This window comes from Mytilus galloprovincialis, chromosome 3 (assembly GCF_965363235.1).
Source record: "Mytilus galloprovincialis chromosome 3, xbMytGall1.hap1.1, whole genome shotgun sequence".
NCBI lineage: Eukaryota > Metazoa > Mollusca > Bivalvia > Mytilida > Mytilidae > Mytilus > Mytilus galloprovincialis.
Genome location: NC_134840.1, coordinates 3,328,575 through 3,340,802, shown reverse-complemented (window position 1 = coordinate 3,340,802; position 12,228 = coordinate 3,328,575). Strand labels below are relative to the sequence as shown.

The 12,228-nt window shown below is 29.5% G+C and overlaps 1 protein-coding gene across 1 annotated transcript in view; it reads left to right on the top strand.

Moving 5' to 3' along the window:
• The window catches only part of LOC143066961 (transmembrane protein 164-like), a 45,019-nt gene that overhangs the window by 5,305 nt on the left and 27,486 nt on the right, over positions 1 to 12,228 (top strand). The window lies entirely within an intron of this gene.

Sequence of the window (12,228 nt, the reverse complement as noted above, 5' to 3'; positions counted from 1 at the left end):
AATCACAGACTCCACATGTAAGTTTACCATTGATATTATACAAAAGTCATTTAACATGTCTGAATTTTTAAACTGTAATGTAAAGTTGATTTTAATTAGAATTTTAAAGGAACATTTATTTGGTAATTTCTTCTGTTTAAACTAATGAAACTTTTAATTGTGAACATGTTACATGAATTGATAAAAATAAAAAAAAATGCATAAAATATTTGTTAAGCAAATTCAGTAACAAAGTGTCAGGTTGACACATGTAATGCTTTTTTTTTTATCTATTTAAAACAAAAATTGATCACTTCCTTAAAATTGACGGAACTGTATTACCATACTATAATGAAAAAACTAAAAAAAAAGGATTGAAATTATGCACAAAATTCATCCATCCTTTCCTCCAGTAATTAAACCCCTTTCTAAACCTTAAGCTTCGGATTCTCACTGATGATTTCTACAGCATTTTTGTATATAAGTCCTTGTTTATAACAGACAGTTCTAATTTTGACTTTTTCTGCATGTTTTCAAAAATAAGTTTCAATAAATGGAACACAACTGTTTCTATTTACTCTAACACTCTAACATGGAACAATATTTCTTGTAAGATTACATTTCAACATATTGACAAGGTGTACCTGGTTTCACTTGTACTCTTACATGTTAAAAAGAAACAGGATGTTCCTGTCAAATCTCATATTTCAAGGGAAATATTTCTTATCAATGCATGACATTAGTAAAAAATGAAAATATTTCTATCATTAGGGGAGATTATGATCAGGACAGGACATACTATTGATTTGTGTAAATGATTTAATGTCAGTTTACATTTGTTAACTGTTTAGAAATACACTAATTTGTGTGTACTATTGAAGAAATATATACCAAAGGGTATTTTGTCAGATGTAACTAGCTAAACTATCCTAACAATAGAAGATACATATCAACTGAAATGTTTGAATAGATAGAAGAAGATCTGGTATGAGTGCTAATGAGACAACTTTCCATCCAAGTCACAACTTGTAAAAAACTTCAACACTGAGTATTGGCTCACATCGAACAGTTAGTTATAAAGGGCCCCAAAATGACTAGTGTACATGTAAAACCATTCAAACAGGAAAACCAGTGGTCTAATCTACATTTGTATATAAAAAACAAGAAACGCTTATGAATCATATCAACAAACAACTACTACTGACCATGAACATCAGATTCCTGAAGCATATACATTGGTATATACAAATATAAATAAACTTTATTTACATGTAACCCAATGACTGAGTGGATAACACATTAAACTCAAACAAAATAAATATATTTGTATTGAATATTGAATGACAAAAAAATTAATGGATTTAATCATTTTGGCATTATTAAATTTAAATTGATTCGACATGTACATTTAATGTGGGATTTTATGTGAATGAAAATGCGATCAAATGAATACTTGAACAAGGATTTGTGTAGCCTCATTAATTCAACAATTTTTACTGATATTTTATTTAAGTATAATAATCTTGTTTATATTTTTATTTTTATATTGTTATATATATTTTATTTTCAAACTGTACAGGAACATATAATGATCTTTATTTTCACCTCAATTGATAATGATAAATACAAAAGTTGACCTTGTTTTGTAAACAATCAACACAGATAATAACTTGGGTTTGTTTATTTCAAATATCAGCCGCTGGACACAATGTGAAGCTTTTTAACTATTTTGATTATTTATTTACCAGATTTACTTGATGACCAGCAGTTGATACTTTTCAATATATATGTTCAGAAAACCCAATAATCTACAAAGAATGATATTCTAATGTTAAGCCTTTTAATCTATAAAGAATGATATTCTAATGTTAAGCCCTATAATCTACAAAGAATGATATTCTAATGTTAAGCCCTATAATCTACAAAGAATGATATTCTAATGTTAAGCCCTATAATCTATATAGAATGATATTCTTATGTTAAGCCCTATAATCTACAAAGAATGATATTCTAATGTTAAGCCTTTTAATCTATAAAGAATGATATTCTAATGTTAAGCCTTTTAATCTATAAAGAATGATATTCTAATGTTAAGCCCTATAATCTATATAGAATGATATTCTAATGTTAAGCCCTATAATCTACAAAGAATGATATTCTTATGTTAAGCCCTATAAAGAATGATATTCTAATGTTAAGCCTTTTAATCTATAAAGAATGATATTCTAATGTTAAGCCCTATAATCTATATAGAATGATATTCTAATGTTAAGCCCTATAATCTACAAAGAATGATATTCTTATGTTAAGCCCTATAAAGAATGATATTCTAATGTTAAGCCTTTTAATCTATAAAGAATGATATTCTAATGTTAAGCCCTATAATCTATATAGAATGATATTCTAATGTTAAGCCCTATAATCTACAAAGAATGATATTCTTATGTTAAGCCCTATAAAGAATGATATTCTAATGTTAAGCCTTTTAATCTATAAAGAATGATATTCTAATGTTAAGCCCTATAATCTATATAGAATGATATTCTTATGTTAAGCCCTTTAATCTACAAAGAATGATATTCTAATGTTAAGCCCTTTAATCTATAAAGAGTGATATTCTTATGTTAAGCCCTATAATCTACAAAGAATGATATTCTAATGTTAAGCCCTATAATCTATATAGAATGATATTCTTATGTTAAGCCCTATAATCTACAAAGAATGATATTCTAATGTTAAGCCTTTTAATCTATAAAGAATGATATTCTAATGTTAAGCCCTATAATCTACAAAGAATGATATTCTAATGTTAAGCCCTATAATCTACAAAGAATGATATTCTAATGTTAAGCCCTATAATCTATATAGAATGATATTCTTATGTTAAGCCCTATAATCTACAAAGAATGATATTCTAATGTTAAGCCTTTTAATCTATAAAGAATGATATTCTAATGTTAAGCCTTTTAATCTATAAAGAATGATATTCTAATGTTAAGCCCTATAATCTATATAGAATGATATTCTAATGTTAAGCCCTATAATCTACAAAGAATGATATTCTTATGTTAAGCCCTATAAAGAATGATATTCTAATGTTAAGCCTTTTAATCTATAAAGAATGATATTCTAATGTTAAGCCCTATAATCTATATAGAATGATATTCTAATGTTAAGGTAGATGGGGTGTCTAAATTATAATCCATAGAATCTTTTAATAATTTGCCAAAATGTAGTTCATATCCTGCTTGTTTAAAAACATTAATAAAAAGAATGGGTCACCGGACTTATTTTCACGCTACAGGTTGTTCAAAATTGTCAAGACTTTGTATAGATTATGCATGGAAAACCCATTTTTCCGCCATAAAATGCAAACCACACCATAGAATTTTGAGATAAAATATGAGAAGATAGCTTCAATATTATGCTTTCAGATAAGAAAAAGAAAAAATGGGGTCACCGGACTCGTTTTCTTGCTACATGTAAAAATGGGTAAATTCCTAACACATTCTATAGTAAAAGTAACACTATCTGGATTATCTGCCCTTGCATTTGAGTTGCCTCCCCTTATTTGACAAAGTTGGAAAAAAATGTATCAAACAAAAGGATTCTTATTTTTGTAAAATACAATCATAAATATGATCAAACATGGCATTTTCTATATTATAATGAAAATTCTTACACATGAATTACCTACTACTATAAACATTTGCACATTTCATCAAAGATCTAGACCTTGTTTTCTAGTATTTCAAAATCCAAGATGGAGGAAGACACCCTATCTACCTTAAGCCCTATAATCTACAAAGAATGATATTCTTATGTTAAGCCCTATAAAGAATGATATTCTAATGTTAAGCCTTTTAATCTATAAAGAATGATATTCTAATGTTAAGCCCTATAATCTATATAGAATGATATTCTTATGTTAAGCCCTTTAATCTACAAAGAATGATATTCTAATGTTAAGCCCTTTAATCTATAAAGAGTGATATTCTTATGTTAAGCCCTATAATCTATAAAGAGTGATATTCTTATGTTAAGCCCTTTAATCTACAAAGAATGATATTCTAATGTTAAGCCCTTTAATCTATAAAGAGTGATATTCTTATGTTAAGCCCTTTAATCTACAAAGAATGATATTCTTATGTTAAGCCCTATAATCTATAAAGAGTGATATTCTAATGTTAAGCCCTTTAATCTACAAAGAATGATATTCTAATGTTAAGCCCTTTAATCTACAAAGAATGATATTCTAATGTTAAGCCCTTTAATCTATAAAGAGTGATATTCTTATGTTAAGCCCTTTAATCTACAAAGAATGATATTCTTATGTTAAGCCCTATATAGAGTGATATTCTTATGTTAAGCCCTTTAATCTACAAAGAATGATATTCTTATGTTAAGCCCTATAATCTACAAAGAATGATATTCTAATGTTAAGCCCTTAAATCTATAAAGAATGATATTCTTATGTTAAGCCCTTTAATCTACAAAGAATGATATTCTAATGTTAAGCCCTTTAATCTATAAAGAATGATATTCTTATGTTAAGCCCTATAATCTATAAAGAATGATATTCTTATGTTAAGCCCTTTAATCTATATAGAGTGATATTCTTATGTTAAGCCCTTTAATCTACAAAGAATGATATTCTTATGTTAAGCCCTTTAATCTATATAGAGTGATATTCTTATGTTAAGCCCTATAATCTACAAAGAGTGATATTCTAATGTTAAGCCCTTTAATCTATAAAGAATGATATTCTAATGTTAAGCCCTATAATCTACAAAGAGTGATATTCTTATGTTAAGCCCTATAATCTACAAAGAATGATATTCTTATGTTAAGCCCTTTAATCTATATAGAGTGATATTCTTATGTTAAGCCCTATAATCTACAAAGAATGATATTCTTATGTTAAGCCCTTTAATCTATATAGAGTGATATTCTTATGTTAAGCCCTATAATCTACAAAGAGTGATATTCTAATGTTAAGCCCTTTAATCTATAAAGAATGATATTCTAATGTTAAGCCCTATAATCTACAAAGAGTGATATTCTTATGTTAAGCCCTATAATCTATAAAGAATGATATTCTTATGTTAAGCCCTTTAATCTATATAGAGTGATATTCTTATGTTAAGCCCTTTAATCTACAAAGAATGATATTCTAATGTTAAGCCCTATAATCTATAAAGAATGATATTCTAATGTTAAGCCCTATAATCTACAAAGAGTGATATTCTTATGTTAAGCCCTTTAATCTACAAAGAATGATATTCTTATGTTAAGCCCTATAATCTACAAAGAGTGATATTCTAATGTTAAGCCCTTTAATCTACAAAGAATGATATTCTTATGTTAAGCCTTATAATCTACAAAGAATGATATTCTAATGTTAAGCCCTTTAATCTATATAGAATGATATTCTAATGTTAAGCCCTATAATCTACAAAGAATGATATTCTTATGTTAAGCCCTTTAATCTATAAAGAATGATATTCTTATGTTAAGCCCTATATAGAATGATATTCTTATGTTAAGCCCTATAATCTATATAGAGTGATATTCTTATGTTAAGCCCTATATAGAGTGATATTCTAATGTTAAGCCCTTTAATCTATAAAGAATGATATTCTTATGTTAAGCTCTTAGAAAATTGATACTAGTATAATTCAAATACATGTAGTATTATTTGTTTAACCTTTAAATGCCATGTGAACTCCACCATCCACTAGAACTGGTAGTGACCAAGAAATTGATTTACGTCACTTATGTAAACCATGTGCTATTTGATAAATTTTAGTACAGAAATATATACAAAGTATGTCTGTAATAAGAGGTGTTAATATCATGTTTCTATACTCATCTTAAAACTACACTTATTTGAAAAAAAGAGATATTTATAGAAATCATAAAAGTGAATGACATTTGAGTTAACGTGTAGGCTCATATTTTTAAAATGTTAAACTTTTATTAGAGTTCATACTTATACTACGATATTTTCCAGCAAAAATTTGTCAGTTCAAATTGTTTATGTATATTACACTACTACAGTACAGGAAGACTTTCATTTGGTTCTTTCCATTAACCCTTTCCTCCATTGACATTTTTTTTGCATACTTGATTTGCATAGGATTTTTCAATAAAATGCTAAAAATATGCTTTAAAGTATAAACAAATTGCGAAAAAAAACAAATATTTCATCAAACAAATTCAAGTCAGATATTCTTATGAATATCCTTTTCATGTTGGATACAAATTTTATTAAGTCTAAAGCAGACACTTTGTAGTCAAAGTATTTCAACTGAGGTACTACACAGGTGTCAAAAGTGTCATTATGGAGTAAAGGGGTGGCGTCAAAAGGCGTCACTATAGAGGAAAGGGTTAATAGAAGAAACATTAATTTTCGTGGGGTTTAAATTCCGTAGTTTTGTCTCTGTTTAAGATTTGATGGGGATTTAATTTTTTGGTTTCCAAAATGGTAGTGATATTATATGTAGGTTAAATTTTCGTGGGGGTTTTAATTTTTTGGATATAATCTTTCCATGAAATAAACAAAATTAAATCCTCCATGAAAATTTCTGCTTTTACAGTAGTTGTTTTAACATAGGCTTATCTTCTATTTCTCAGAAACAATTAGACCCTGGTCCTTCAGTTACTGTTCATTGACTATCAGTATTTGGTATAATTTACATCTTAAAGTTTGGCTAATTTGATTTTCATTTTTGTATCAAATTATATACTGGTTAGACATACATGTATCTCTATGTCAACAGTTTATATGTTTAGGTTTTTTCCTCAAGATTTAAGAAATTAAAAAGAAAATTTCTTCCAATATTATATTTTTGAGGGGAGGGGGTAATAAATTTCCAAAGAGTAATTTGGGGGGAGGGGGTCACAATTTAATTTGCTAATTCTTTGTATAAAGTCTGAAAACAGATTTACTTAGTATTGCCCCACAGCACAGTGTATTGCAAAACAACAAGAAATCTTCAGTTGAATATAAATTCAAATCATGTAACTAATTTCAAGTTCTTTGACTACATTTAATCTGTGTCAGAAACCTATAATATATCAAATATTTTTTTACAATCCAAATTCAGACCTGTATCACAGGTGTCATTTGGTTTAACGAGAGAAATGATCGTGAAAGAATATCTAACAGGAGTCAAGTATTGCGAGACGATCGTGAAAGCTCTGGTACCGGATCGTGAAAGACATTGAATGTAAATTCTAGTTCAGAATCTGTGAATAAATAGCTTAATTTTCAAAACGCAGAACAAATCCGAACAAAAAAATATGTCTGTCAAAATGGTTCAACTTCTTCAACATTACTGTGCAATAAGATAAAGAAAATATGCAGTACTTTATAAAAAAAAAAACACAAAAGGCACAATGCATGCCTATCGAATTAATTAAAAAAGACACGCTATTTGTAACTATAATGGCCATATTTCAATATATCATGATATATTTGAAATTTAATCTTTGGTGTATCTGATAGTACAGTAAAATAAAAATATTCTTTCCTTAAAAGTGTTTAAATTCGTCGTCGTCGTCCGTCGTTAACTTTTACAAAAATCTTCTCCTCTGAAACTACTGGACCAAATTAAACCAAACTTGGCCACAATCATCATTGGGGTATCTAGTTTAAAAATTGTGTCCTGTGACCTGCCCAACCAACCAAGATGGCCGCCATGGCTAAAAATAGAACATAGGGGTAAAATGCAGTTTTTGGCTTATAACTCAAAAACCAAAGCATTTAGAGCAAATCTGACATGGGGTAAAATTGTTTATCAGGTTAAGATGTATCTGCCCTGAAATTTTCAGATGAATCGGACAACCCGTTGATAGGTTGCTGCCCCTGAATTGGTAATTTTGAGAAAATTTTGCTGTTTTTGGTTATTATCCTGAATATTATTATAGATAGAGATAAACTGTGAACAGCAAAAATGTTCAACAAAGTAAGATCTACAAATAAGTCAACATGACCAAAATGGTCTGTTGACCCCTTTAGAAGTTATTGCCCTTTATAGTCAATTTTTAACCATTTTTCGTAAATCTTAATTATCTTTTACAAAAATCTTCTCCTCTGAAACTACTGGACCAAATTAAACCAAACTAGGCCACAATCATCATTGGGGTATCTAGTTTAAAAATTGTGTCCGGTGACCCGCCCGCCCAACCAAGATGGCCGCCATGGCTAAAAATAGAACATAGGGGTAAAATGCAGTTTTTGGCTTATCACTCAAAAACGGAAGCATTTAGAGCAAATCTGACATGTAGTAAAATTGTTTATCAGGTCAAGATCTATCTGCCCTGAAATTTTGAGATGAATCGGACAATTCGTTGATAGGTTGCTGCCCCTGAATTGGTAATTTTAAGGAAATTTTGCTGTTTTTGGTTATTATCTTGAATATTATTATAGATAGAGATAAACTGTAAACAGCAAAAATGTTCAGCTAAATAAGATCTACAAATAAGTCAACATGACCAAAATGGTCTGTTGACCCCTTTAGGAGTTATTGCCCTTTATAGTCAATTTTTAACCATTTTTCGTAAATCTTAGTTATCTTTTACAAAAATCTTCTCCTCTGAAACTACTGGACCAAATTAAACCAAACTTGGCCACAATCATCATTGGGGTATCTAGTTTAAAAATTGTGTCCGGTGACCCGGCCAACCAATCAAGATGGCCGCCATGGCTAAAAATAGAACATAGGGGTAAAATGCAGTTTTTGGCTTATCACTCAAAAACCAAAGCATTTAGAGCAAATCTGACATGTGGTAAAATTGCTTATCAGGTCAAGATCTATCTGCAACAACAAAAGAAAGAGAGTTTTTAACGACCTCAGCTGGCTATACAACCCTTGCACAATCAACTGAATTTTGCAGAAATCATGAATAGGATAGATTGCCCTTATATGATAATTTTTTATTACCTTTTTGCTTTTTTTGGCAAAGTGGGGGGGGGGGGGTTGCGCAACAACAAAACTACTTCACACCTTTCTCATTACTTTGCATTTCTTGTTAGATAAATTTTACAAAAATTCTCCCCTGAAACAACTGTTGAATTTAAACAAACTTGGTTTAAATCACCACTAGGATATCCAGGGACCACTGTGTATGATGACCCTGCCTGCCCACATGGCTGAAATAAAACATAGGTTTCAAATGCACTTTTTAGTATTATATCTCTGAAACTAAATGACAGTACAACAGTTGCATTTATCATGCAACAATTGTAAATAAAAATATCAGGTGAGCGACACAGGGTCCTTGGACCCTCTAGTTTTTTGATTCAACACTTTACCTCGAAAGTTAAAAAAAAAGCCCAACTCAAAACTTGTCTAAATCAGTGTGAAAAATTTGGCTCTGAGAATCGGTCTAGTTCAATTCAGACAAACAGCCACTATTTAGCCAATAATATGGGTATGCAACGGTCAAACCAAAATGTTAACCATCAACCAAAAACTTATCGCAAAAATATCATCTTTCATGAACAATTTGAGATTGAACAATAACCAACATTTTGTGTAACTTTTTTTTCTTAAGTTCTATATATCTTTATATACAGCGTGCAGATGTGGATTGATTTCCAATGAGATAACTATATATTACAGAGTACAGACTAAAGAATACCAGAGCGCAAATGCTGAATGTCTCGTACTTATGATAGTATATTAGTTGAATGTTTGTAATATTAAGGGTTTTACTAGAAGCGTCAAATACGCTTAAGATTGTCAATGATTCATAAAAAGGGGCCAAGGTCAGATGAACCATGCCATATACAAATCTTTACAAACATTCCGTACTCCAAATATAGGTCATTGTTCCGATCGTTACAGTACCTGAGAAACTGACAAATGTAAATGTTATGTTTGGTCAATTAATTCCGAACAAAAGGTCGAAAGTATATGAACCCTGACCGACAGCCAAACATAGACATCTTACTTTCATTCAATATATCAAATACAATAGACGTCATAATAATATGAAACATGCAGACAGACAGGCAGACATCATACACCAAATTCCATGGCGCTATAGCATATATAGGTATATAAACAAAATGCCAAACAACATAAAACGAACATTGCCAAATGATGCATGATAATGAGGTCAATGTTATTTGAAACCTTGCAGAAGTCAAAAATGTACACCTTACAACCTTACAGACAGTTATCGTATTATTACTTAACAAATCTGCAATACGGACTTGACCACAAAACTATACCTTCATCCATGAAATGAGGCAAAGTCGAATTCAGGTGAATTCTGTCTGATGAAGATGTAGATTTTAGGATCCAATATACAAAATGTAGTTATCCTATAACTCGCGATAAGTGAGAACTTCACATGACAATAAAAACCTTCATCTTACAATCAGACAACTATTTTACAAATAACATGTTCACAAATGCACAAATAATAATTTGTTTGTATTATTTGTACTTGTACAAATAAAATCTCCTGTTACCCCGCTTATATATCTTGAGCAAGCGATAATATGGATTGTCTTTAAGCGTAGAGATCCATGTTTAAGCAAAAGTTTCAAGTGACGGGTGTAACTTGTAGGATAAAACAATATATATACATTGGTGGATCATAATATAAAATTAACTTTTTTGAAAATATTAACACTTTGAAATGTTTAAATTTAATGAGGATCTTGGCCAATCTAGTTTTTCTCAATACCAATAACAAATATTAATTATCATATAATTGAAGAATAATTTGAACGTCTTCATAGCATCAGATCTTTAACGATGGTACCTGATCTTTCACCATCCAAAAAAAAAAATTTGTTTAAATAGTTCTTTTTTTACCACATTTCAGATTATGTTTATACAAAATAACTTTGAGAACCATTTGATTCATTCAAATAGAATGCCCTTATTCGGATAAAAGTAGTTTATTTTATTCCAATTTGTGAAAAAATCATGTTTGTTTACCTTTTTTTACGTCATCGCAAAGTCGAGAAGCAATCTGCCTTTTGATGTTTTGTAAAAACTGTTTACTTTTAAAACTGAATTTACTCATATACTGATCATAATGTTAAACCATTTTGACAGACAGTTTTATTTTGTTGTAAATTTGTCTGTGTAATTAATAAAATTATATTATTTACTGACTTTTCATATGTCTTCTTGATTAAATATCTTTCACGACCCGTTACCAGAGCTTTCATGATTGTCTCGCAATACTTGACTCCCATTAGATATTCTTTCACGATCATTTCTCTCGTTCACCGAATGACACCCCTGTGTATTAAGCTGGACACCCTAATGGTTCAGGGTTGGATCTCTGTGGTCGTATCAAGCTGCTCTAAGAGAAGCAGTTTATTATTTCTTTATTTTTTCTCAATATTGTGCTGTAAAACAGTATACTTATTTTGCCCATAATTGATCCTTTGTTTGATTTAAAAAATATGTTATCTATCTATCTAAACATATGAATAATTTATAATTAAAGTTCACTTGTCATAAGGTTAATGTTTGTGACTTAGATTATCTGTATTACTGGGTATCTCTAAAATCATAAGCTTAATCGAGTTACAACATACCGGTAGTTAAATACTCTCAAATGACAGAACATACAGGGATATAAAAGGTTCAGTTTTCTTAGAATTGTGAGAAAGTAAATATTTAGATTAGTAATTAGAGTTTCATACTGCATTTTTAGTGGGTTTTTTTTATCTATAGTTAATTTTTACTTAACCCTCATCTTGTACTGCAAAAGTTTTTAAAAAGTCAAAATTTTGCCTCGAAAATCTCTCTCGGACAAAAATGTATTGTCTTAATAAGTAATTGTTCTTTTGATTTTCCAAGAATTTGAAAAAATGTAGTAGGTTAAAAGTAAAAAATTGAAGAAAAAAATAGATTGTTAACAGTTTTCCCTACTTTTAATTTCAGTTTTGTCTTCTCTGGTCTCTTCTGCATTACTCTCAGTGCCTGTGAAATAATGCCTCTTTAATTTATAATCTACTTAATAAGACACTATTAACCAGGTAATGGATGGATAGTAGATCATGAAGTAATTGTTTATTGAAGAAGTACCCTTTTAATGTATTAACAGAAGAACAAAATACACCTGGTGTCAATAATGTAGTAATATTGACCTACATTTGCTTCAGCCAAAAAATCCATTAACAATGGTGTATGATGTTAAAATAATATCAATACGAAGTAAATATAATTGTAAAAAGAAAAAGGTTTATAATCTCACAGGTTTCCTTTTGGA